General features: G+C 48.5%; 1 pseudogene across 1 annotated transcript; it reads right to left on the bottom strand.

Annotated features, from left to right (window-relative positions):
- Positions 1-3,128: 3,128 nt before the first annotated feature.
- Positions 3,129-20,416, bottom strand: LOC148222884 (uncharacterized; annotated as a pseudogene). Its single transcript, XR_015805558.1, has 12 exons — positions 20,391-20,416; positions 20,018-20,264; positions 18,542-18,597; positions 18,054-18,070; positions 17,377-17,609; positions 11,625-16,473; positions 10,169-10,228; positions 7,883-8,018; positions 7,132-7,288; positions 6,588-6,783; positions 4,725-4,818; positions 3,129-3,889 (listed from the first exon to the last, which is right to left on the bottom strand). The product of XR_015805558.1 is annotated as an uncharacterized LOC148222884 (transcript).
- Between the last annotated feature and the right edge of the window lie 5,204 nt (positions 20,417-25,620).

Here is a 25,620-nt window from a genome sequence, read left to right as displayed (position 1 = left end):
GCCAATGCATTAACAACTGGATGTCTTTTAAATACTACTGGGAGTTACATCTAATCCCACTTAGATTTGTCCTGTCCTGAAGGGGGACCTTTGAGAGGACACCCAGCCCCCTCCTTCCTCTTGGGAGGAGCAGGGAGGGAGAGTGACTGGATATCTTAAAGCCTACTTTAATGCCCAAAAAAGATTTATTTGTAGACTTTGTGGCTGAAACACCATCAATTTTTACTTCTCCTGCACTGAGGCTATTTTGGGTTTGTCTGTCACGGAGACCAAGCCAGCAGATCATGGCCCTTCCTGCGTGCAGAGGCTGCGTACGGAGGAACAAGCCCAGACACCTGGGGTGGGAAAAGGTCCCTGCTTCCTGCAGGATGCCATGGCTGCCCTTCCAGCCCATCCCACAGAGGTTACAGATGTTCTTTAAGCTCCTCCCTGCTTTCTGAGCGATTTCTAACTCCCACTTCATCTCAGCAAGGACCATTAAGCTTCTGAGATCTCTTAGAAACCTAAATAAAAAGTTAGAGACTATCAAGAGATTTGCAGCCAGTGGTGAAAGGAAATACTACCCATCCCCAGGAGTTGATGCTGACGGGGTGGAAAACCAGTGTCAAGCCTCTGGGACCTCCTGAACATACAGAGTGTCAGGGTGGCTGGGGACCTGGCCTCCAGAAGGACACAGACAAACAGCACACCTGGACCATCTTTCATAACGACACAGGAATTCAGAGGGTCCTTCCACCCTAGTAAAAGTTTGGGATTTAGACGCTCAGTGATATGGTTGAAACAATTTCCTTGATCTTTTATTACCCTGGTTAATAATTTATTGGGACAGGCATTTTAAAAAATCCCATAAAAGACCTATAAAACATATTTTTTACACAAATAAACCCGCTCCTTGGCTCCAACCAACAAGCTGAAAACTTGTTTGTATAGTTCACTGCACATAAACTAACCAATGCCTTGTGACAGCTTTAAGCTTTTTAACAGCTCTTTCCCTGCTACTTTTTATTTCCATTTTTCTCTCTGTGAATTCACAAGGTAAAAAAGAAGAACCCACCACAACAGGAGAGGCTTCTGCTCTTGGACAGATATTGACAGTCAGGAACTGCCTTCCCATGTTTCCTGACACCTGGAAAATTTTAAAAATGATGCTTCTTTTGGCTGAAAACCACAAAGTTGTGGTTATTCAGAGTACATTGGGACGTAGGAGTTGACAGAGGTACACAGAGGGATGGATGCATGTGTGACTGAGGTGCCAATAGTACAGGCTCTTTGAGCCTCAGTTTCTCTCCTGAGATCAGGAGCACTTCTGGCATCTTCTGCTGGCAGAGGGCAGGGTCCCTTTTTTTGTCCAAGCCTTGAATCAATGGAGAATTCAAACAAAAGGCTGAGGAATGAGTTTTCCTATCCAAAACATGCAGCAGCCACAGGCACCAAAGCTTTTTGGCATTCCTTTGGACTCCAGAGGATCCAGTTGGACGAAGCCTGGCCAGCAGGATGAGAGCTCAGCCTGCTGCCAAAGTACAAAACCAGAACCCAAACCACATTCATTAGTGCAGGCAGAATTCCTGGCGCCAGGCAGCCGCACAGATCCAAAGGCAGACCTTCCACATCCCCTGCATGGTGCCCACAAACCCAGAGCTCATCCGGGACAGCTCTGCCCAGCAAACACAGGTGACCTGGCAAGGGGTGACCGACCTGAGGATGGCCTGAGATGGGTTTCTCCTCTTCCCAGGAGTAAGGGGAGCTGTGGGAGCAGCAGTGAGGCCAGACTGAGCCTGGAGCTACCCTGCATCGCTCTTCCAAGCATGCAGAGAAGCGCTGGGAGGAGGGGGAGCACAGCCCTCTGTGTCAGCAGAGCTGGCCACCAGGGGTGCCAGGGCACACAGACACCCAGGCATGCACAGAGCCCGCTCCAGATGGCATCTGGCAGAGTGAGCCAGGACCAGTCTGGGTCACAGTGCTCCCTGTTCAGGACTTGGCTCTTCCCCATCCCCAGACATCTCCAAAGCCCCCATCCTGGTCCTGATGGCCACAGGATGCAATATAATCCAGTTTTCAGGGCTCAATTGACACTCCAGCTGTGCTCCCCCTTCATTGGGCTGCCCATTCCGCCTTCCCGAAGCCCACCCCAGGCACTTGAGCTACAACTGCTTCCATACCTATGTGAGCCAGAGTGCTCCTGCCCACACTGCCTGGTTCTCCATAAAGCTGCTCTCTGCCTTCACCATGTTGTCTGCAGGGAGATCAGAAAGTCAGAGCAAACTCAACCAAAAGGGCTATTTGATGAAGAACAAACTCTGAGAAGGTGGTCAGTTGTCAAAGTAAGCTGGGGCTGGGGTATCTGCATGCTAAGCATCACTTCTCCCCAGCTCCAGTGCCACGTTAGTACACTTACAGGGCAAGTGAGAGCTCATCCAAGTCAGGGAAGGTTCTCCAGCTCCAGTGCAAGCCAGTCTCCCAAGCAGGTTAAAGCCCAGCAGAGCATCAGTTGGTCTGTGCTCGTGGAGGCTGGGATGGATGGTGTGGATCAGTGGGGCAGGGAGAGCCTTTCCTGTCTGATCCCCAGTGTTGTTAGTTCTCTCTGACACTTCATCCCTTTCCTAACACTCTCCCACTCCCCAGTGCAGCAACCACCTTTCCCTAATGCCAGCACGATCCCTGGAGTCCAGCTGATCTGGACAGCCCCGTGCCCACCATCCCACGCAGCTCAGCACAGGTCCCAGCAGGACACACCATCCTGGGGGGAGGCCAGCAAGGACCTCTCACCCACAGCAGCACAGCAGGGACATCAGGTTTCCCTCCTTCTTCCTCACAGGAGCTCATCATTGCCATCAGGGGAAGGAAGCAGAAAGGGCACCACTGTGAGCTGCAGTATGGACTAGATTTCTCCACGTTTGCTGGGATGGAGATATAGTTGTGGACCTGAATGGATCCTTTTGGCCAGGGAAGACTGTGGAACAGCCTTTCCTGGGACTTCAGGCTCAACTCTGGGGCCTCTTCCACTTTCACTGAGTCCCACAGCTCCTCTGGCTGCCATTTCTGAACTGATGAGCACATTAGCAGTTAAGTCCATTTGCAGATTTAAAAGTCAAACCCTGCCACAGGAAATTAAAAGATAATGCAAAGAATTATTTTTAAAAATTAATCTTTATTACTCTCCACTCCCAAGCTGCTAATAAAAAAAAATGTGTTCCTCATGCAGTCTTTATAAAAACAGGTTATAAAGCCAAGGAAGAAAGGGAGGCAGATGTTTCAAAAAGGCATCTTTCATCCATCCGCCCTGCCTGCCGTAACCATCCATCTGCACCTGCGTGTCAGCTCCCAGCAGTTTCCAACCCAGCCAGCCCCCTATACTCTGCAAGGCAATTATTCCCCATTTCTATCTGGTCCCCTTGTCCTCCCTGTTTAACATCTCCAGGAGATCAGCAATCCCAGGTCCAGATAGCAGTCTAGAAGGTGGTTTAATGGCACACCCTCCTTGCTCCAGGTATCTCCAAGCCCTGTATAAACCAGGGTGAATTACAGCTCATTACAGAAAGGGCAGGCGCTTGGGAAGTAAACAAGGCAGCTATTACAGATGCCAGCAACAGCTCCACAACACCAGAGCAGGGCTGATACATGCAGGGAACCATGCCTGAGAGAGAGGTCAAGGATGCTCAGCTGCTCTCAGAAACCAGTGAAGAAGCTGAGAGGGAGGTGGCAATTGCAAGAGTTTCTTCTGAAAATGCTTCTTTCTAAGGCTGCAGCAGCTCAGTCCTTGGTTTTCTAACTGGTGCTTGAGCCCCTGAAGTCAGATATGGGGCTGCAAACAACTTCTGTGTCGTGATACCAGGAACAAGTCAGCCAGGTTTTGGTAGGTCCAAGAGCCACCACAACTGAAGAAGAGCTCCTAATTTAGCACATAAGAGAGATGAAGAAGCAAGAGGAAGCAAGCCCATCAGCTATGTCCTTGCTGCAGTAAAAGAAACAGCCACAGGCACAGATCTGTGTCCCACCAGCCCTCTGGCCAGCCTAGGAGTGTGCCTGGCCAGGAGAAGACCCACCACCAGTGCTCCTGCCAAAGCAGTGCCCCTGGGTCTGGCAGAAACACATCCAGGCCAGGAAGGGGCAAGGGGCTTCCCAAAAAGAGAGATGAGGGAGCAAGAGCTGCTGCATTGTATCACAAGCACAGCATGAAAGCTGCTCCATGCCCAGAGCTGGGGCAAAGGAGCCGGTCCAGAGCAAATCCCAGAACATGCCCTGTTCGCTCCATGGGAACTGCAAAGCCCAGCCTCCCCATCCTCAGATGAGCAGTACAAGCACCAAGCCCACCCTCAGGCCTCCCCCAGACAGCACACAGTGAGTTTATTCCAGGTAAGGCAGCCCCCCACCTTCTCCTCACTGGGGATAAAGGGAGCATTTGGCCTTTTCTGACTGCAGGAGGGGAAGATGCATCTGGAAATGAAGTGCTTGCAAGGAGCAGGTGCCAGGGGTGGAGGAAGGAGACAGGCAGAAGCACAAGCAGGCTGAAACACAAGGAATGAGAACCCCCCAGGAGGGACAGTGCCTGCAGTGCTGCTGCCTGGGACACCTGCAGTCCCCAGCACGGGCTGGGGCACAGGGGAACACCACAGCACAGCGAGGTAGGAGGTGGCTTTCCGGGGAGAGGTTGACTAAGATTGATGGTGCCGTGCTGTGCTCTCACTGATGTAGAAAATTAGAGAGAGATTGCTTCAGATACCGACCCATCTGAGACACTTGTTGTGTCCATCTCCTGTATGCAGACGCTTCTCTCAGGAGCTCTCTCTCCGGCTTGCAGGCTCATTATTCAGTGCTGAACTGGGAAAAGCAATGCTATTTTATTCTTACTTCTTTTCTCCCCTCAAAACTACTGGATTGTATTATTCTTGGGAACACATAAGGCACTGATTTCCTTGCTCAGCTACTTGAAGGAAAGTTTGATTCTCCTCAACTAGGAAAAAGTAGCCCTTCACTTTTTCTTTTCTCTCCTCAACCAAAGCTGGGAAGAGCCTTTATAAAATGTAGGAGCCATTTTCTCAGATGGAAACAGCTTCTTTAAAAACAGCGAGTCATGCTCCACACTGACATGGATCTGATAGCTGGTACTCTACTAATGTAGCCTTGTGCTATTGTCCTCCTGGCAGGATGGACCCTTCTTGGCTTTCAATCCCTTTGCCACTTAACCAGTTCCTGGTTTATTGTGGCTGCTTTTGTCCTTCCACTGCTTCTCTGCCAGATGACAAAAGAGTTTTAAAACAGTCCTTTAGTGAGTTTTTAAAAAATCCACATTGGCTTCCATATGACATTATGAAGCCAGTGGGCTAGATCAGCACAGGCTGGCATGTCTTCAGGAGAGGTGTCACACCACAGACAGGACACCACTGGGCCCTTGACTTCAAACAATGCTGTCCCTCATTAGTAGGCAACCAGTTTCTTTCCAGATAGGCATAGCATCTGAGCCTCCATTCCTTTAGTCCAGTGTTTCCATGCTGGTCTAGAAATGGTAGGGGAACCTCTCTGACTGCTGCCCAAACAATCCCAGACAGGCCTTACTGCTCTGCAGCCAGTCATCTTTCTTCAAACTCCCCCGGAGCTCCAGGCACTTACACCAGCCCAGTCTCTTCCACTTTGCTAATGGAGACTGACCAAGAGGCTGGATGTGGGGGCTACCACCTCTGGAAAGGGCAGCTGAGTTTCCTTCATTACTGCAAACTAAGCCCTTGGTTTCTCCTGCCAGCTCTCCAGCTTGGGATAGCTGGCCTTGTTCCCACAGCAAAAGGACAGGTTTCTCTCTTTTTAGCTCTTGGATATCTCAAGAACAGCTTCAAATTTCCTTGCTTTGATGCCCATCACCCAACATGGATGTCCAGCCTCCTGCACTTGGGAGGAGCCCCTCCCAAGACTACAGCAGCTAAACCCAACCCTGCTTGTCTCCTTTGTTGAAAGGACAACGATGCCATCAGCTGCAGCCCTGCCAGTGCTCTGAGCATCCCTTGGGTCATAGGGCACAGAGGGCTGGCAACAAGCAGCAAACACCAAATTCAAGCCAAAGTCTGAAGCACTCAAGAAATCCCTATAGGAAGACGATTTGGAACAAAGCATTTCTCTTCCTCCCTCCCACACATCCACCACAGACTGACCCCAGTGCCTCCTACCAATTTTCCCCAGTGGTAGTTAGTCATCTGCCCTTTGGAAGTCCCTTCTGGGGGTGCAGAATAAATCCCCACACATCCCCCCTTTCTCCATCTGTTAATGGCTTCCCTTCACCCAGGCTGAGCCTCCCCCAGCCTGAGCTAATGGTAGGAAATTAGCATTAAAATGATGGTTTGCTATTAGCGGTGCCTCAGCTCCCCATCACGCTCCAGGAACAGCAAATGACAGGCTGTGATTTCCCCGCTGCTGCCGTGCAGAGGAGAAGGAACAACGGCAGCCAGAAGTGCTGAAGATACCCAAGGAAAGTTTTAGGCTCATCTCTCCCGCCCCAGCAGCCCTTTTCCTTTCGCTATCCCCGCCGTGCTCATCCACCGCACAGGCAATCCTACAAACAGATGGCACCTGGGCAGGAAAGCAGACAAATTGGCTCTCACCTGCAGGAGCACTAAGAGCTTTCAAAGCAGACGAGCGCTCGCTCGCCAAGAGCCCCACGGGGTGGAAATACTGGAGGAATCTGCCATCGGTCGCCTTCCTCGTGGCTCAGCAGCTCTGGCTCCCCCCTTGCCTGGCTGCAGGCGTGCAGCTGGCTCCTCATGGGAGCTGGTGGCAGGAGTAGGTTGTCGCTGTGTCCTGAATCGAGTGGAAGAAGCAATTCAGGCTGAGCATCAATGGAGCGATGCTTTTTTCCATGTCAGCACAACACTTTAGTTTGGAGGGCTTGCAGCCTGGAGTGAGAGGGTTTTCATGGGTCCCCACTGAACATCCATCTGCTTGTCGAAAAATGAGCTCAGCTCAACCTGCGTGCTCTCTCTTCCTGCCAAAGTGGGGGTCTGCCCTCCCAGAAACCTCCCCTCCTTGACCAGGTAACTATGGCAAGAGCATGGATGGACAAACTCATTTCATTTTCTGCCTGCCTGCTCCTCTGAGCCCACCTGGCTGTGAGCTTCTCTGTACATAGGGGTGAGGGAAGCAGCTCACCTGCTTTCAGCCTGCAGAAAGCCAAGGGGCAGGAGCAGCTCAGCAAATCCATGGGTGTCAGGGCAGGCTGTCAACTCCCTTTGGCACCTGAGTGACCCTGAAGTTACACAGCATAGAGGGTGAACTCCTCCTTGGAGAGCCCCACAGCTCTGGTCGCCTGCAGCAGGGAAAGGGGACACAGCGAGGCTGAAATGTGCAGGAGCATTCGGGTGCTTTCAGGGCATCTTATGTGGAGTCATCCACAACTGCTGAAAAATTCCAAAGCTGCATTTTAAGCCTCTTAAGGGACTTAGGTCAAACTGGTGACCAGCAACAGGACCCAAAGGAACAGCATGAAGCTGTGCCAGGGGAGGTTCAGGGTGGGATTTAGGAAAATGTACTTCACCCAGAGGGTGATTGGGCACTGGAACAGGCTCCCCAGGGCAGTGGTTGTAGCCACAAGCCTGCCAGAGCTCAAGGAGCATTTGGACTATGCTCTCAGACACATGGTGGGATTGTTGGGGTGTCCTGTGCAGGGACAGGAGTTAGACTCGATGATCCTTGTGGATTCCAACTCAGGATATTCTATGATTCTACAAAATAAAGCCCTTCCCTCTACCTCATCCTAAACTCTCTTCAAAAGTACTTGGATGACCAAGTGTCCTCAAGCCCCACCCTGTCAAATGCATTGTCATGGGCCTAAAAGGTGGGATGCAAAAGGAAGAGGGAAAAGAATAGGAGTAAAAATCAAGATTAATAAATTTTCCCTTACCCCAACATTCCCATCAGCAGCTGAGACGTAGGAGCAAGGAGGATTCATCTGATGATGGATGAGAGAGAACTGAGCCTTGGTAAGGGAGAGCAGGAACAGAAGGAAGCACTTCTCCCAAAGGCGATTCTCACAGCTCCTTGGGATAAGAAAAACAACCATGAGAGGCAGCAGAAGCCCTTCTCCCTGCATGTTTGGAATTCATCTCCAGCCTGTCAGGGGGGCCACAACCCAACTATACATTTGTATATTCACTGAGCTGTACACCCAGCTCAGGCAGACTCCTGACAGATGCAGATGAGAAAGCCATTTTTCATAAAGTGAGGGTAAAAAGGGAAAAAGAAAAAATAGCAAAACAAAAAAAGGCTCAGCCATCAGCTAGAAAATATACAACAGGATCAGGACTGAGAGAGAAGCAGAGTCAGATTAAACTTTTGGATCTTTAGCACACTAAGAGGCCAGTCCCCTTCCTCTGTTTTCTACTGTGGCCTGGCAGCAGCAGGTACCTTTATCCTTTTCCCCATAACCAGCCAAAAAATGAAAACTGGACCCAAAACAACACCAAGGCTTTGCTGAACTGGCCCTTGGGGACAGATGCTGGTAGAAGGGCCCCTGGAGTGGGTGGGCATAGGCACTTTTCTACAAGATCAGCTCCTGCTCAGAGGAGGTGAGAGACAGCCTGCAGAGAACACGAACCATTAGCATTTAAGTCTGCCCCTCAGACCTGGACCTAGCTTAGGCCTGGCCCTAAAGAGCATAGGGGCCCCCAGGGCTCTGAAGGGACATCCCTGGCAGACATCCTGCTGCTACAAACCTTCCAGCATGGCACAGGACCACTATGTGCAATGCTGCCACGATGGCAAACATAGCAGCTTCCAATGGCCCCAGTTTATTTCAGGCAGTGACAAGGGGTTTCCCTCTGTCCCAGGTCACCGTGCAGCCAAGAGGCATCAGTGACACAGAGCCACTGACCTAGACAGCAGGAAGTGCTCTCAGCACAGTATATGCTGTCCCCTGAGCAGCACGTCTGCCTGCTCTGCTCAGCACCAGGAGCCAGCAGGTCCCAACACAAGCCAGGGGAAGGGGAAGGAAGAATTACCCTCACCGAGGGAAAGATTTCACCTCTGCCAGTGACATTCTGCTGTTGTCACCGCCAGCCATAACATCACCCCCTTGATGTGAAATCTAAGTTGACAGTTATACAAGAAAGAAGCTGAGAGGGCAGCAAACTCTGCCCAGCCCTCTTTGTAACCTCAAGTCTCCTGTGGCTTCCAGCCTCTGCACAGAGCAGAGCCAGCACCTCATTACCAGGTTACTAAACAAGCTCTTTTCCAGAGCCATGGAATAATATTTTATTGCAGTTATCCATCCTTCTGGGCAATTCCGAGGAGAATTTCATTTTGGTCTCTGCTGCATTCTCTTTGTTTCTGAAATGAGAAACAGGTGTAGGAGCCCACACCTTCATTGCAAAACAACACATGCAGCCATAAGCTGAAGTCACCAAAGCCTGAAGAGCTTCTGGTGAGAAAGTCCAGGTGCCTTCAGACTCCCTGAAGGTGCATCGAGCCCCATTGATCTCTGCTGCCTGTGGGATTTCCAGCTGATATTCATTCTCTTTGTCCCAGGAAAAGGCAAGCACAGGGCTGGGCAGCAAGGCTTGGTGAAGGTTACTGCTGAGACCTGGTAGAAATGTCATCCAGCAACACATTTCAAGAAAGATTCATCTCCAAGCAGCCTGGCTCCATAATAAAAGTGTCACAGCAGCTGACTTGCTTCCCTCCATTCTCATTGCATACAGATTTATCCTGTCTCAGGTCTCTCTCCCTCCATAAGCCAGCACGTGCCTTTCCTTTCAATAGGCTGGCTGTGAAACTCAGCCAGCTGAGATCGTAGGAAAAAAGGGAATACAAGAAAGGTGAAGGCAACATAGGGGGAAAAAATGCTCAGGAGCCATGTTTTCCTCTGATTTTAACTGCTCTCAGTTCTGAAATAGAGGAGGGCCACACGAGAGGTAACTTAACATGACAATGCTCCAAAACCAGCAGCCATTTGTTCTGATGTTCCAAACCAATTCCCTAGCTGCCAGGCTGGGTCACTTCCCTCTCAGGGAGCTCAAATCCCATTCCTGATAAAACCAATCCCAAAAGGCATAAATATCTCCAAGCCTTCACCCTCCCAGCCAGGGAGCCCCTTCTCAGAGAGCTGTGCATGTGGTGGGCACTCAGGGAGAATGGAGAGATGGGGCTCCCTCCGAGTCCATGTCTCAGGGAGCACTGAGAACTAGCTTACCTTCACCACAGAGATGTGATGTTAATGCAGCACCACAGGCAGCCCCTGAGAGAGAATGGTCTGCAGGGATTTTTTTTTAAAAAGAGAGAAAAAGAGATATTAATGGTCCTTTGCAAACAACTAAAAATACCCAGAATGGCCAGAGTTTCTTTTGGATTTTTTTTTCTTCCCCCAGCTTACACCCAAAGGAATGTGCCACACAAATTAAAATGATTTTCTTCCAACCTGCAAGATAGGAGCAGGCAAGCCATCCTTCAGCTGTGAATGAAAGAGATGGAGCCTGCCTTTGACAGGAGCACGCCAGCCCCAGGGAGGTGAGGTGGTGGGGGACAGCAGACAGAGCTGCAGGGATCCTGGTGGTAATTCCCTGTAACTGGGACAGACAGGTTTGTGCCAGGCACCCAGCTGGGGTCCAGGGTGTGTTTCATCAACATCAATAGCAGAAGTGAGTCCTGGGCACCTCAACTGCCTTGGGGGGATGCAAAGAAAGAGCAAAGAGCTGTGGAACAGCTTTCCATGGAGCAGAGAAAGCCCTTACTACCACCAAGGCAGTCCTGTTAAATTTGCAAAACGCATTGCAGGAGACAGACACTGTGATACCTCCTGGCCCCATGGACATTATCACCCAAAAACATTGTTTTTCTGGCCTATGCCAGGATACCCACTCAGGTATGTGCCCTAGCACACATTTTCTTCTTTCAGTTTTGAGAGACAGTTTATTTCTAGCAGTGAGAACTCATAGGCAGGAGGAAAACCAAGACCACCCCCACCAGACTATAAAAGCGCTGCTTTGCTGTGTCACAGCTGTTTCTCACATCTGGATGCAGACAGCACTTAGAGCACTACAGCTGGCCCCAGCTCCTCAGCTGCATTCCCTGTCCTGTTAACGCCAGGCAGGCAAGAGGTCTGGTAGCTGAGGTGAAGGGCCACTTCATCTCCGTCACATTCTCCTCTGCTAATGAAAATGTTTCTCCAGCATGTCCTCGGGAAGGTTTCCTTCAGCTCTAGCCCTTGTATGATTGAAGGCTAATCTCTGTTACTCTTGGCTGAATGGCAGCCCACGAGGAAGTTGATGTATTGTGTTTCCCTTCAATTCGACATCTAATGGTGCTAGCAGAAGAAAACCCACCAGATGTTTCTAGACTGAAAGTGAACTCCTCCCAAAACACTGAGAGGCCAGGGCAGGAACAAGGGCCTCATGGACTGGCACCTCTTTAAATTCCAGCCTGCTTTGAAAGGCCACTTGGCTTGCCAACATCCTCCCTTCCAGAGGCAGCCCAGCTGATAGCAGTGGTCACAGGAAGCAACATGTCCTGCTGCTGCCCCGTGGGACATGACTGGCCTCCAGTGAACTCCCCATCATCAGTCTGGTCAGCACAGGGGTCTGGGAGAGAGGCCAAGGTCTAGAGTGCAGACCTTTTGGGAGGAAAGCACATGACAAAGGCTCGACACTCACAGGTTCCTCTGGCTGCCTTCAAACTTAGTCAATGAAGCCTCAAGATGGGAAATTTTTCAATCTGTGATGTTAGCTTCCTTTTAAAACACTTGGAGACCTCCTGATAAAAAAAAAAAAAGAGAGAAAAAATTAGGCTTACAATCCTCTTGCTGTTGCACTGCTCACACTCAAGGAGACACCTGGCTCCATGACACAGTTTCTCCTCTGCTCCACAGCTCTGCAAACACATTCCAGGCCATCCCCACCACCTGCTACTCTCCTGCTGTTTCTCCCCTCACAGGAACCACCCAATTATCTATCATGGCACTCTGCCCCCTCTATCTGCAAAGCTTTGCAGCTTTTCTTCTCGTTTTTTGCCCCTGTAAAATCGCTATCAGTATTTGCTGAGGACACCCAAACACAACATGAACTCCCATGTTTGCTTTCCTTTCTCCCACTAGCACTGGTTGTGGGGTGTTTACCGTGGACCACACAAAATGCATTCCCCAACAGCTAAACCTGGAGGAGGAGAAGAAGGAGAAATTAAGAAAACACACTGGATGATAAAGTAAAAACTTCCAATTACTGGCAATTATTTCTACTTGATCACCCACTATGCACTATGGCCTAGACATAAATCACTCTTGGCAGGGTGGTACAGCTTGTACCTGCACACAGTGCACAGGTGAGCACACAGGCTGTTTGGTGAAGGTATGCCAACCTATATGGGCACCTATTTGGGCTCAGCTGACTCCAGCCTTTCTGAGGGTCTCACACATACCAGTCAAAGCAGAGGTGATGATCTCCTCTGCTCCCACAAGCTACGGCCCAAGTCCTGGAGCAGAGGCAAGGCACTAGCTCGGAGCTGAGGCCTGCCATGAGAGATTGCCCAAGGGATGTCCATCCTCATTCCCAGACTCACCTGTCTGGGTTCTCTGGCAGTTTTTCCTTCCCAGAAGGCATGGCAGCTACAGAGAGCAGTTGCAGGCAGCACAGCTCTGCCAGAGATGCCTTCCCCTCCCTAGGAGGACACGCTTTGCTCCCAGCCAGAGGGAAGGCAGAGGCACCCAGCATGATCCTTCAGTGGAGGAGGCACTCAGCCAGCATCTAATGCTTCTCACTGTCTTGAAGCAAAGGGATGGATTAGCTTTTATTAGCTCTTATGAAGAGCACATCATTCCTGCCCTTTCCTCCTCTCACAAGGCTCAAGCACAGGCTCAGCTGTGCTGCAAGTGAAGCAGAACCCACTTACCTACATGCTGGTGGCCCCAAACTCCTCTTGGGTCTTGTATAAACATTACAAATCTTAAATCTTAGGCAAGCTGGGAGTTACGGTGGAGCAATCCTCCTAAGAGTGCTGCAGGTGCTGCCCAAAAATACTTTAAAAAATATGGATGTTTGGCTCTCTCAGGGAGCATCACACACAGCCTGAAGGAGGGCATGGTCTCAACACCAGCCAAGCCAAAGCCGAGTCCCTAGAGCAGAGACCCAAACGCGGGGCTGCTATTTGAGAGGTGGTCCATGGTTTTTCTGCTGAGTGTTCCTGGCACATGCAGCGTCCCTGACCCCCAGCACCCAGCCAGCAGCACGGCTGAGGGATGGTGCTGCTCCAGAGAAGTCTCTCTAAAGTCGCTCTGGGGCTTGTTAGCATGGTGATAAAGGGGATGAATGGCCTCAGAGAAACGCTCTGTCTCCTGCTGTGGCATTCATTATCCTTTAGCCAGGCAATTCTTCACGCCAGCCAGGAGCTCTGGGCTGGCTCGTTTATCGTCCGCGGGGCTGTTTCCCACAAGAGGCCACGCTGGGCGCTCAGAACGTGCCTGAGGAGCGGCACAGGCAGAGTGCCCGGAGCTCATCACCTTCCTCCCACACCACCGGATTGCTTTCCCAAACACTCAACTCCGTGATCCTAGCCACAGCTGCCCCCATCCCCAGATCTGCACATTTTCAGCCTGATTTCCCAAGGAGTGCAAAGCATATGCAATCCTGCTGCATCAGTCTGTCCTCTGCCCACTCCCCAGCAACTTCTGACACTGCAAACAGATTGCAAGCTGATGTGACAGAGCACCAGAGGTCTTGGAGACAGTCAGAGTCTATAAATTTCATGGGAACAGACTACCAAACAGAGGAGAGACATTATTAGCATCTTCCAAACTGTAGTGTATCATCCCTTATTAGACATCAGACAATTTGTGCAGGAAAGATGCTATAAATATCCCAGGAAAGGGAGATGCTCCATTCAGCACAAATAACTTACTGGACATCAGAGACTCCAAATCCAAGTGGTACATCCACAGAAGATGAGATTTCATGGTTCCCACTGCAAATAGTACCAACAGCAGAAGGTTTCAGGCTTGTTTGGCTGATAGGAGAGCCAGCCAGCTAGGACGGCATGTTAGCCTTCACAAAGCCCATGGAAATTGAATGTGTGTCCTTCCCTTGTCCTTCTTCAAGAGACCAAGCTGAAGTCCTTCTGCATTTCCAGCTTTAATTACTCTCCCAGACTCATGGATGAGTTCAGCTGCTGCCTAAAATGGAAGTGATATGGCGAGATCCAAGGGGGAGAACTGATGGGCCAAGCAGCTCCCTCACCCCCACAACGCTCCCATTGCCTCTCCACTGCATGGAAAGAGATTTCACCTTCCAGAAAGATGTTTCATCCACAGACTGCTGCCAGGAAATGCCAGGAAGGCAGCCCAGAGTCAGGGCAGTGCCTGGTGAGCTCTCAGCAGGATCACTTACACATCAAGCTGCTCATTAGCTGTTGACTGATGGATGGCACTTTGTGAGTGAGAGGAAGCCGATTACTCCACACATATGTGAGATGTTACACAGTGATTCATGTCATTATGAAAATACACCATGGGATCAATAGAAACAAGAATACTGAATCCAAAGTAAAGCATGGAAATGAGACACAGGAAAATCTAATGATTCCATTGTATTTGTTTAAATCACTTTGCTGTAACTTGTTGGCCTTTTCGTTTTTATGTATTTTTTTATTTTGTTGCTGTGACAAAATACGAGTTGTATGAGTTGTATCCACTTTTTATGTACAAGGAAGTGTGGGCTTGTGTGGACATGAACAGACTTTTCACTGCTGTCACCTGCTTGCTAGGAGTGTAACCTGACAGCGTGTTCGAGCCTTGTCCAGACCTGGTGGGGGCTTGTAGCTACTGCTACCTGAATGGTAGCCAACGTGTTTGGGCTTGCTGGGGCTTGTACCCAGCAGAGCGAGCAGGACACGGCCCCAGCAGACAGTGCCGATAAAAGGGGCAGGGCCCAGGGCTAGGATGGACGTGTTAGCGGAGCGCAGACTCCCCGCCTCCCCAGCACTGCTTGCCCATTCCTTATCAACAAATTAATAAATTGCCTTATTGATTGACCTACCCGGTTGTGGTGAGTAACTTTATAACACACAGGTCCTTGCTGCCCACCCACACCCCAGCCCCAGCACAGATCTACCGGTGCCAGTGCGGGGTGGCAGGCAGGCAGCAGCATGGGTGTCCTTCCCCAGGAGGAAAGAGTGAGCCTCAGAAACCCTTCTTCCTTCTGAAGGGGATACAACAGCCTCCTGGTTCTCCCTTCGAATCAATTAACGTTCTCAGGTCACCCAGTGTGGTACAACCTTGCTAGGGCTGAGCCCAGCATGTCAGCGCTGTCTGACCCGTCTGTCAGAAAGCCAAACTCTGTATGCAATTTAGGGATAGAGCAAGGTGATCCCTGTGCTCATTTAGGATGTGCACTGATAACCCTTAATAACTGAGAACCCCAGTCTTACATGTTTGGAGTGTCATTTCCACCCTCAGGCATTCCAGAGCCCTGGCAGAAACTGAGAAGTGAGAAATAACCTTTTTTCCAGCTCATTTGTGACACTATCCCAGCTGGCCAGACACATTTTGGGACTTCTCTGATTCACCTGGTAAAGGTCAGGTCCCAGGAGGTGCCTTCAACCTGGTGGATCACGTATCACTTGTACCTGTGGGGCTTCAGCTCTACAAAAAGACAATTTAAACATGTGCTACAGCACATCCTTTACCCAAAAAAAAAAAAAAAAAAAAAAAAAAAAAAAAAAAAAAAAAAAAGGGAATTTATACTCCAGGGGTGGTGACTCCCTGTTCTGCCCAACAAAAGGGGGAATGGGGACTGAATTAAAGCTTATGTTAATTAGAATAGAAGAAAAAAAAAAGAAAATCCAGAAATCCAGTCACTCTATCCTAATTGTTCTGATCCAACCTTTCACTGTGTTGCATTGAGCTAAAGGGCCGTACCTGAAAGTGTGCCAAGAGCGGCATGAAATGTTAATGTTGCAATTAAAACAATATGAATATTGCAGCACTGCTCTGCTGCTTCCCATCCACTGAACAATTCTCATTCAATAGAAGTCAAGTTACATTTCAGGAAATAATGAGGTCTGCTAATTAAGTCTGGCCTAGGAAGACAGCAGTCTTAAAAAGAGAAAAAAATATTCAGATCTCCCCAAAATGTGTACATTTGCTGCTTATTACCTGCAAAGGGGAGTCATTAATGCTGCTCAATGCCAGGATCACAGGTCAGCACCACTGTCTTATTGCACATATCTAGAGGAAATTCTCCTTGTAATGATAAAATGCATAAATCATGACCTGCCTTGTCCCCAGGCATGGAGCGAGGAATGCCAGGCTGACATGTCCCACACTCTGAATGCAGAGAGCCGGTCCCTGAGAGTGAATTCCAATCCCAGGCTGGGCTAGTGAGAGGCAGACCAGGCTCTGAGGGGCTGAAGGCAGCAAATCACATTCAGCTGACACAGGACAAATCCCAGATTATACACAGGGAAGGGAATTTCCCTCCTCAGCTGTTCACCGAGTGGCAGTGACACTGGCTTGAGCTGGTGGAAGCCACAGGGAAAGTGACCACTGGGTCAGTCCTTGAAGGATAAAGACTTGTCAGGATCATCTTGTGTTTTAACTCTAAAAAGAGGCAACAGATGATCCCTCCTTCCTGCCCCCTGAATCCATCAGACACAGGCACATGTTGCAATAGCATAAGGACACAGAACAGCCCAGAGACAGGAAACATTGGGTTCCAGGGATCCCAAAGGAAATTGATATCAACACACAGCTCCTATGGCTTCCCCATCCTCTTGTTTTTCATAACACTCCCAAATTTCTTTATCTGGGACAATTGTTGGGGCTGCCATCATGTTTCCCCTGTTCCTCCCAGCCAGATAACTGCAAGGAGAGGTTGGGCAGAGAGAGTCCATCAGCATAAGTATTTCATGAGAAGAGCAGAAGACTGGGAACAGATCCACCATCTCATCCTGCTGATTTGATGACGTCTTTTTTTTATGACGTTGCGTTTTCTCTTTCTCAGAGTTTCAGGAACACACAAGAGCCACTCATCCTCCAAGCCTGAGCTGTGCCATCAGTCCCAACCTGACCGACCCACATGGAGCTGTCTAGGGGACACAGAGGAGCTTGCTGTGCAAAGAGGAGGCTACAGCAGTCCAAACCTTTCCAACTCTTCCCCTAACCTACTTCCCCAAACTCCAAAGGAAAAGTCATGCAATGGAAGGGTGAGGGAAGCCAGTGGAGTCCTGGTTCATTCCTTGGCCTCTGCTGATGCTCCAAACTTCAGCCTGTCTTTAATACAGACAACCTTCCTGGTAAGGTCCAGAGACTGAGCCATGCTAATCAAACTTGGCAACACAATGACCCAAATCAAGGGGAGCTCAAAGCATCAGGAAGGAAACACTTCATTTGAGAGAGGAGAGAAATCCATATGAAGATCAGAAGGGACTTTCCAGGTCCTGGACTGTCCTAAGGGACTCAGGTACCATTTTGATATCCATCTGTGACAAATAAACCTCTTTGGTCACCAAGGCACACCCAGGGGGATTTCCCCACCTTGCTGCCACCAGCAGCAGCTCACTGTTTTGTGGGTGAGTAGGTGGTCTGCTCCTGTCAGACCACTTCTTACTCTATCTCCAGACCAACCAGCACTTGCTGCTACCAAGTATCTGTTCTGCAATACAGAGCAATAAACATGCCAGAGTAATTAATGTCTTAACAACTTATTACAATCCTCAGATAATTAATCACAAAAGCTAAACATGCTGTCTCACCCTCCTAATGTGTTAATGCTCTAATTATTATGCCTCAATTAAGGGAAAGTCAGCGCTCCTTGCTTAGAAGTGCATGTTTAATAAGGGTGCCTGAATGCAGACAAGTTGGAGTGGGAAGCCAGGGAGTGATAGGGGTTAAGAAAGAGGACACCATTTTTAATGAGGTTTCATGGGTGGCTCGAGGCAAAATATTGACAGCTTCTATCTGGGATCTCACACTCGACTGCACATGTAACTGGGGGCCATCTGTGGTGGCTCCATGCTCTGCTTCCCACCAGACTATTTATAGGAAAAGCAGCATGTGGGGCACAGAGAAGGCCGGGACTGGAGATGAGCAGTCACACCATAGATCTGGCCAGCACTAGGCAGCAGAGGTGGCAGCTCTCACAGCAGTCATTAAAGGAGTGGTGGTCTCCTCTATCCAGCCCACTTCTTGCTCTATTTCCAGACACGCTGGCACTTGCCACCACTCCTGACCCCTGAAAACCTCCCCACTGCCTAAGCCTCTCTACCTAGTCCTCTTTCCATGATACTCTTTGCCTCCAATCAAGCTAACCCTGGGATATCAATGGAGATGATAAGAACAGCCCCCAAAAACGGGATTACTCTCGAGATGCGACATACTAGCTCATCTGATTTTAGCTACTACATGGAGTTTTCCACAAGTCCCTATTGTCTGAGGGAACAGAAAGCCATGTCTCAAAGAGCACACCATTTAAAAATGCTTGGCTTATAGATGAGGAAACTGAAGGCCTAAAAGGTATTCTGCAGGGGACTTGTGGTGGTTACTAGCCATGAATCTGCCTCCCCGATGCCTGGCTCTGAATCTCACTGGAAGCTGGGAATCTTCAGGAAGAAGTTCTTGGTGAGGAAGAGCTTGAGCAGACCCTAAAGAGAGTGGAGGGCCTGGACCCCTCACCATGTGATAGCAGGAGATCCCTGCTGCCCTCAAGACACAGATGTGCACCCATATGATACTGGTGTTTGGGAAAGACTTGTGAGACAAAGTATAGTCAAGGCAAAAATGGTGTCATGTTCATCCCACTGTGATAAATATGATTCGTGCTAACTAAATTGTAACCATATTAGCAAAACTGTACTCAAATCAATAGAAAAAAAAGCAAAAAGGAGATGAGTGAGACAAAGCAGATGGAATCCTCCAGATGTTCGAAGGGAGTCGTAGAAGGATGTAGGTTTGACAAGCAGCATCTAGAAATAGAAAGTTTCAAGCTTGAAATGGGCCAAAATGGGACGATTCCAAGCATGGGACTCAATTAAAGTCTTGTTATGGAAAACATCTGCTCAGTCACATAGTGAGCATGCACTACCTGCAGGTCACACCTCGGTCACTGAGGAAGACAACGAGCCTTCATCGGAAATAAGACCCTCAAAAGGATGAGAGACCCCCTAAGCCATTAGTAGAGCATGTGCCATACAACATAGTGACATAGATTGTAGGAATAGAAAATTCTGTATTAATATGTATTAGCATATAGTATATAAGTAGGATTTTTGGCCCTGATTGTTTGGTACATGAGGAATGGTGAGCCCCTCCCTGTACCCCTGGTCTGGGGGGAGCCCTCCCCAGCTGGTTTTGCTTATGCTTTATACAAACCTCAATTATACTGAATTACTTACTGCCTAATCTTGTATATTCTCAAATATATGTATCTAATATTTTAATTGTATTCATTTAAATAATTGTTACTATTAAAAATGCACTACTAAATTTAATCTTATTGTCTGATTAAATGGACAAATAGAGCATGATTCATAACACCAACCTGCAGAAGCAGCGACCCTAAAGAACAAAGGAATCATGGAACTGGCATTGGAATCATGGAACTCTGCAATGCAGCAGACATGGGAAGCAGGAACTGAGATGGCTGGATCTTGGTACCATACAAAAAGCTGCAATGGAAGAATGGCTGGAGCCCAAGTCTCCCAAACAAAGCCTGTAAAAACTTCTTTTTCCAATAAAAAATAACTCCCCCGCTAAAGTGAGTCTTCACACACAAGAAAACTCTCTCTGAATCAGTCTGGTTTCTGTTCCATCCAAGCCTTTTAAAATTTCTCAGACAAATGAATCACCAGAAGCATTTCCAGCCTAGGTTCGACTGCAAAACGATTGCATTTCTTGAAGAAATAACACACTGTGTAGGTTTGGATGGTTTCCTCTGAGGAATAAGGAAGAGGGAATAAGAAACAAAACAAAGTAAAGCAACCTGGAGGGGACATGAATTTTAAAACTCATGAACAGTTTTAGTTTTCAAATAAGTCAAATTAAAAAAATGTTTCACATAGTTACTTCCAAAAAAAGAATTCTGTCACCCTGATTCTTTGGTGATGTCTCATGAAAACCAAAAGAAAGCTCTCCATCTCTGAAATACCAACCTGACAGCAGCTTGACTGATGAAAAGGGGCTGATGCCTCCCCACAGAGGCAGCCTGTGGATTCCCACAGGGATGAGAGCTCCAAAAGAAGACTTGTGCGTTGGGCCTCTCTCCACACTGCTTTCCATTCCAGCAAGAGGTGTGACCTGTCCAGACTCTCCTCTTCACAGAGGATAATTTCAGACATCCAGCTCTAGTTGCCTGCACTGGGCTGGAGACATCACAGCTCCTTATCTCAGCAGCTTCACTTGGCTCAGTGAGTTGCTGCACGGAGATTCCAGAACCCACCCAACTTGCAAAACCTGACCATTCATGACAGTACTATCAAAAACATGGAACTCTGAGCAAACACAGCCTCATTAGGAGGATATGCAAGGGATATGATACTTTTTGAGGAATTAAAGGATATTTCTGTTGTTGTTTTCACTGACTTGTGGAGTGGAAAGTTTTCTGTGGATTCCGGCATCTGTGCTGAAGGTGGCGGTGCTCAGACTCTTGCCTTCTTTTTTCCAAAAATCCAACTCCCTCAGACACTGCAAGAAAGTGGCTGACTGCTTTTGTACCTCTCCTTTCTCATCATCAGTGGTCACCTGAAAATATGAGGCATTACTTCTGTTCTGGGGCTAGAAATTTTGGACTGGTTATACCAAATTTGACTTACTTCAAAGTGTGTCAAGTCAGCTGAACATCCAGTGCCAGGCATTCTGGAGAAGTTGCCTGGCTCATGTTAGCATGCTGTGGGGTTGGAAAAAGCTGTTTACCTAGAAGAGAGTGGTAACACACAGCTGTGCCTCTTTACACCTTTCCCATCTGAACTTAGGATAAGTTTCTTGGAGCAAGTCACTGCCCTAACAGCCCAAGATCTGTTTCCAAACCAGCTCACACAAAACACCTGCAGCCAGCAACCATGTGGACACATAGCCAGAGCCTGAAAGCAGGGCTTGAATGGGGAGGGCAGCCTCTGGAGAAGAGCAGATGAATAACAAGAATATATAAAACATGCAATGACCATCGTAAAAAAACAGCATCACTTCTTCCCAGAAAGAGACAGCCAGCCTGAGGGGATTAGAGGGCTGGACCCTAAAGTTGGTGCCAAACGAGCCCAGATGCCCCAACCCCACCCTACAGCCCTCTCCAGCAAGACTTTTCTGAGCTCAGCTTACCTCCTTCCTCTGTCCCCCCTGCCTTTAAGACAGCCTGCAGCACGACAGCTGGGAAAACCAATCTGGTCCAAATTTTGCTAAAATCCTGCTGGTTTTTATCCTTGTTTACCAGCATTAATTTTAATGGCTTTCCCTACATTAACTTTGTCCTGAACCAGTTGGAGGAAAATTCCTACTCACTTGCCTTTTGGAGAACAGACTGGGTAATTTTCCCTTGTCATTTAACAGCCTGCCTGGGCTGCTCAGGAATGACAGCCACACTGTACTTTGTGGAGGGCAATAAGCTCCCCAAGGCTGGGGGAATAGGATTTACATATCCCTGAATGCACTGCCCATTCTTTGTTCAGTTTGGATCTTGGCTTGTGCTGACCCAGCAAGGGGAAATTTCTTCCTCCCATTCAGCATGGAAAGGAACTTTCTGAGCCTGATGGAAATTTCTTCCTCCTCATTTTCAGCATGGAAGGGAACTACAGAGCCTGCACCAAGGATAAGTAATGCTTCCAGACAAAGTGGCAACCTCCCCAAGTCTGGGCAGCTTTGAGCTGGGTTTGCCAGTGGCCAATTGAGTCTCATTCTCCTCTGGAATCATTAAAAATGCCTGTAAAACAGATCTGGAAAAAGATGATGGTACTAGAACATGCATGGAGAATGTTTCAGGGAAGTGTGGAGCAGAAAGGTGCCTCTGATCTGCAAAGCCCAACTGTGCCCATGCTGGCAGTGCTGGGCATCATCCAACAGGCAGTTTCCCTGTTTGTCTTGTCTTGTGTCCTACACACCCTTGTTTACAGCAGGGAGCAGAAATGAGGGTGAGGCAATGCCTGACCTCTCTCTCTCTCTCCCCCTGCCGCTTCCTGCTCTCTCTCATCTTTGTTCCTTCCAGGTACCATCCTGGCTTCCTGTAGGAGACATCACAGCTCCATCCAGGCTGTCTCTGCCAGAAAGAAAAAGATTGCCCTTCCCTTTGCTCACCAGATGCTGAGTGTGGTCCCACTCCTTTCTCCAGCACAGAGGGATGTGGTGGCTCAGACCATGAGAAGGAAAAGAAACACTCAGGTTGTTCTGCACCTTTCTCTCCCCATTAAAACAAGGTGACAGCTCTTTCCACCAAAGAAATGCAAGGGTCTGATTCGGGCATATTTCCAAAGTTTTCTCTCTCTGGCAGCATAAAAAAAAAGGAATATGGTTAGAGCAAGTGAAGTTATTTGTTGTATCACATGATGCCCATACTTTAAAAGTACAGATGTTCCCCCCATGCTCCAAGGGGTGATTTGGAAGACAAAGGACTCAAAAATTCCTGCTCTCTCCAACCACAAGCACCTGGGCTGCTGTAGAGGGAGGGTTGCCATGGAAAGATCAGGAAGGCAGCAGTGAAGTGGCTGAAGTATTCCCACCAATTATCATGAAGAATTTTGACTGCTCTGCTGTGTTTCCTGCAAAAGCCTAGAAACCACCTCTGAAATGTTTCGTACACGTCTGAGAAGAATTAAGCAGGGTCACATGCCAAGAAAGCTGCGTGAGCAGGGAGGGCGAGGTCTCCAGACAAAGCCCTTTGGGCATGGACTCCTCATTTCCTGCTCCAGGAAACTCCTCCATGACATACAGGCAGTTGGATCACATGGGCATCAGAGCAGGATGAGGCAGGGGGTGACATGTGGATGACAGAGCCAGAGCAGCAAGAAGGAGAAGACCTGAAGAAGAAACCAGAAGTCCCATCTTAATGGGGCAGAACAGGAAAGCTTGTCATTGCTCAGCTCAGGGGTCCTGAGTGGAGAACCCACGTCAATGGCAATCTCTTCCACATACAAGTGAACTTGTCCATAGGTTCACTTCAGATGCACTGCTTCCACCAGGACTCCTATTACTCTGCCTTAATAAAACAGAAGAAACAAGAGCCGCAAATACCTCACACTGAGAGGTTGAGAGATCAAGAGGACATAGCATCCTACCCTCCTCCAGGCCCTGAAATAATGAAAAGGCAGATATTCCACAGGTGCCATTCTGGCCTCTTCCTCAAAAAGGGCACTTCAAACTGACAAAGAACAGCTTCTGCCCATTCATTAAGTTCTTGGCATTAACCAATTTCTCTCCAACCAAGCCATAAAACCCAAAGCTGCATGCAAGGAGCATCTAAAATATCCTCGTAAATCTCAGCCATCACACTCATTAAATACAACCTAGTGATAGTTCACGCTATTAGTTCTGGCTGGTAACTTCATTTATTCCCACGTTAATGCTCAGTGTCAGTGGTTATCTCATTACCACTCTATTACTTACCCACTTAATCCATCATTGCAACTCAGGCCAGACGGGAGGAGCGGCATTTGCCCTGCATCTGTCGGGAGACGATGCATCAAGTGCAGAGCACCCAGGAATCACAAAGTACTTCTAATCTGCAGCTGAGGATATAACTATTAAGAGGAGGAAATGACACAGATGAGTGTCGTCAGGAACACAAACACATTCCAACACTAAAAAATTGTGAATATTGAGGTTTGAGTTACCTATTAAGCCAGAGCCCAAAGCTTTGGAAAGAATGGGAAGCAATATTAGCAGCCATGTAGAAAAATTGCATTATTCCTCCTTGGACTCTCATTCCTCCAAACCCCAGGTTAGAATTCAAACGGTTCCTGCCTGTTAAGCAGTTTGAGATGGCAAGTCAAAGTATGGGCACTGGGAGCTGCCACCTGCTGAATGCTCCAGAAAACACGCAGGCATCATTGCAGAGACCATAAGCCCTGAGTGTCAGTGAAAATACACCTTAAATGTGTACAGATACAATAGTTCTTGGCATTCCCACATGTAACCAGCTGGAGCTCCTGTTGCGTGGTGAGCAGGCACTTTCAAAAATATGCTTTATTGCATGTACTACACCCCTGCCTGTCCAGGACTTACTCCACCTGCTGATCGAGTTCCGTGGGTCTGACAAGGGTGTTTCAGCCTAGCGAGACCATCAGTCTTTCCCTGTCACATTCCCTCCTTCTTCCCCCAGTCTTGCTGGAGACAGCTTTTCAGTCTTCCTCTACTTGACCCAGAAAAAGGGAAGCTGTTTGTGTGTTAGCAGGCTGTGAAACCAATATGTGAGCTGGGGAAAGGGTTCAGAGAGACATTTCCCTTGCAACACAGCTTCTCTTCAGAGAGCAAGCAAAGCACTTCTGCTCCACCCCAAATGATGGCCATACAATAATAGGGCAGGTGACTGGTTTTTACTGCTCCCAAATAACACGATATGGGACTAGAATCCTCTAAAGTGGGAGAAGTTGATGCCACAAATCAAGGTAGAAAAAGAAGACACAGTTCCAAGATAATGTCAGTAGTAAAATATCAATGATTTCCTCTGTGATCAGTAACCGCCCCCACCACCTAACATGCCCGTGCTGGCAAAAGCAGGCTCTAAATGCTGCTCTGCCAGAACAACTGACAGGGCAAGTCTGCAAAATGCCACAATCAGATGTAATTAAAACACCTTTGCTGCCCTGTTTTCCATTCTCTCAGCAACAAAATCCATTACAGAATGCAGTTTAAAATATTATTTAAAATGTCCCTGAAGCCAAGTTGTTGACACCAGTGTAGACAGATGGATTTTGATACATCCTTGATTAAACAGCTTTCTGCAAAAGGCAAAGAGGGCAGGAAGGCAGCTGGGTGATGAGCTGGATACCATCCTAGAAACAGAGGCTATTCCCCAGGGAAAACAAGTGCTGCTGGAGGAGAAAGATGTCCCATCAACCAGCCAGAGGCTAAAACAGCCTCATCCCCCTGGAAATCAGGCTGCAACCCTCTGCTCCAGTACCAGGCTCCTGTCCCTCTGCTTCCTGCTCAAAGTCGGGCTGGAAACACCACACACATCACTTCTTCTAGTCTCTGATGAAAGGATGCAGAGAAAACAAACAACAGAAAGCGTCACACAGTGCTCAGCCCCAAGCAGGGCCAGCAATACTTCCATTTCCCATAGAGTTACATATCCCAGTGGGATTCTCCAGGATGCAGTAGGGTAGTGTCTCCAAGAACAGTTTCCCCCAGAGGCATTCATGACATCTCTCTTCCTCATTCTCTCACACACAGATGCTCCTGCGCTGATAAGGATTGAACTCCTTTGACAGAGAGGGACAAAGATAAAGTCTTCTCCCTGTCCATCTATTTATATCAAGCTGGTAGGAACTCGTTATCTTTAAGGTCTCTGGCATACAGAGCTGCAATCAGCCATCACTGCAGAAAGTTATTAGGGGTGGGCAAAAAGGAGCCAAAACCACATTAACCCTCTTTTCTCAGGGAAAAAAGGCAAGAAGGAAGGGTGTTACAACTGAGTGTGGGCAGCTGCCCTATCCAGCTCTTGGAGAGAAGAAATCCAGGTGGAA

The sequence above is a fragment of the Sturnus vulgaris genome, chromosome 9, assembly GCF_052056855.1.
Source record: "Sturnus vulgaris isolate bStuVul1 chromosome 9, bStuVul1.hap1, whole genome shotgun sequence".
In the NCBI taxonomy this organism is placed as follows: domain Eukaryota; kingdom Metazoa; phylum Chordata; class Aves; order Passeriformes; family Sturnidae; genus Sturnus; species Sturnus vulgaris.
The sequence above is the reverse complement of the archived record's forward strand: the minus strand, read 5'-3'. Positions and strand labels throughout refer to the sequence as shown.